The sequence below is a fragment of the Ictidomys tridecemlineatus genome, unplaced genomic scaffold (assembly GCF_052094955.1).
Source record: "Ictidomys tridecemlineatus isolate mIctTri1 unplaced genomic scaffold, mIctTri1.hap1 Scaffold_4950, whole genome shotgun sequence".
In the NCBI taxonomy this organism is placed as follows: Eukaryota; Metazoa; Chordata; class Mammalia; order Rodentia; family Sciuridae; genus Ictidomys; species Ictidomys tridecemlineatus.
Window position 1 is genome coordinate 1 of NW_027523230.1, and position 2066 is coordinate 2066.

General features: G+C 31.2%; 1 long non-coding RNA gene across 1 annotated transcript; it reads left to right on the forward strand.

The window, feature by feature from the left end:
• Positions 1 to 1608, forward strand: LOC144373798 (uncharacterized). Its single transcript, XR_013433356.1, has 2 exons — positions 1 to 101; positions 1391 to 1608. It is a non-coding gene; the product is annotated as an uncharacterized LOC144373798 (long non-coding RNA).
• Positions 1609 to 2066: the final 458 nt, after the last annotated feature.

The window sequence follows — 2066 nt, forward strand, 5'->3', positions numbered from 1 at the left end:
GTTGATGGCCAGCCTTTTCAAAACTGGTGGGATAATGGTAGCAACCAAGTGGCCTTTGGTAGAGGAAACAAAGGATTCATTGTCTTTAATAATGATGACTGGTAAGTGAAAATCAATTTTAAATAATTTTTACACTGTTATGTTCTGGTTTTATTCTATTCCTGTTAATTTACTTTTTTATATCTTAAAAATCATTTAAATCAGGGAATTAAGAAAATAAGAAATCAGAAATGTAAAGAAGAAAAATGATGGCATTTATTTTCCCCCTATTTTTATAAGGGTTTTTGTTTTAATTAGAGCTTTCTTATGCATCCATACATAAACATGATGCACATTATGCTAATATTACATGAGCCACTAAATATACCAACAGTTAATATAAGGATGGAAAAATCTCTAAAAGAACGTCGCTTTCAGTCTCAATTTTAGTACTGGAATATCTTTTTTTAGCTCTGTATCTCAACTACTCCACTATCTGCTCCTTTGCTATATATTCTTCACTTTCTACCTCTCAGGGACAAGAACTACTTTAAAGTGTATGTGTTAGAAATGTATCTTATGGACAATAACTTTCCTCAGTAGATTTTTTTAGTTTTACTTCTGAAGCTTCTCATTGCTGGCCTTTCTTTAGTGATACTGATAGCCTATTCTTATAGTCTAATGAGCCTTTCATATGGAGAACTACAGCCAGAAGAACTGTGCCAGCTTTGGAATGTCTCAGTCCCAGCCCAACTTCTGCTCATGTTTAGCTCAGGTTAGGCTAAAATTACATTTTTTTTTGGCCAAAAATAAATAAGTGATTAATGTGTCTCTATTTTTTTTCCAAAATATCCTATGGCTAGTTCTTTAATTTTTGTGTTTTCTGGATAGAAAAACTGAGATAAATTTATACAAGATAGTTTTCTATTCCAAGCTATATTCTTCCTCATAAAAATGCTAGAATATTTTTATTTCTAGTTCTAATTATTTTTGTCCTCTTGAAAAACATATGTTTGAAGAAAAAATTTCAATTTTAATTCTTTAAAGCAAACAGTATTTTTATAAATTCATGAAAGGACAAATAGAAAATATTTATGTTTACCACAGGCAGTACTTTTATCTAAGGGTAGCAATTCCTGTAGATTTTTACTACTAATCTTCAACCTTTATGGTCTGGTAATAGTCTCCACTGACTAGGAATGGATAGGTGTTCTGTATGATTACATTGTACAGAGAGTGCTGTTCACATCCACTGGAATGGTCTCTGTGTTTCCATTTTCTTCTTATTGAGATCTTGACTGCTTAAAATTCTATGGCACAAAACTAAGCTGTTTATTTACTTTAGAGAGAATCTGAATTCTTATATTTGACAGTAATGAATTTAAGTTAAATAGCAAATCTTGTTTTATAGGTCATTGTCAACAACTTTGCAAACTGGTCTTCCTGGTGGCACATACTGTGATGTCATTTCTGGAGATAAAATTAATGGAGATTGCACAGGAATTAAAGTCTATGTTTCCAGTGATGGCAAGGCTCAGTTTTCTATTAGTAACTCTGCTGAAGACCCATTCATTGCAATTCATGCTGATTCAAAGTTGTAAAATTTAAATTAAATGCAAATACACAGCATTATCAAGTGTCCTTTGTTATTGTATATACATTAGTTTTCATAATCCTTTAATTTTATTATAAGTTGTATGCCATCAACTTGAAAAGGTCAAGCATTAAAAAACCACATGACTTATATGTATAATTTTAAGAAAACTACAGGCAAGGTGTTATTGTTTTAGAAGACACACTTTAACCTACCTGTCTAGGGAATTTCTAAGAACTCAGAAAGGCATTTTGACAAATACATTTATTGTCATTGACACCATTTGTCCACTATGTATCTCTTATTTCTGAGATATAGTCCGAAATTCTGTCTACAATTTACAGATATAATCTGAAATTCTGTCTATAATTCTCTCACAGAGTCTTTCTGTCCATTAGAAAGAGCTGGTTTAATGGTGATTCACATACTGAGATAGCTCAATTGGATGGTTTTCACAATATAGAAGTGCTTTTATAATTTACAGAGTTAAAAA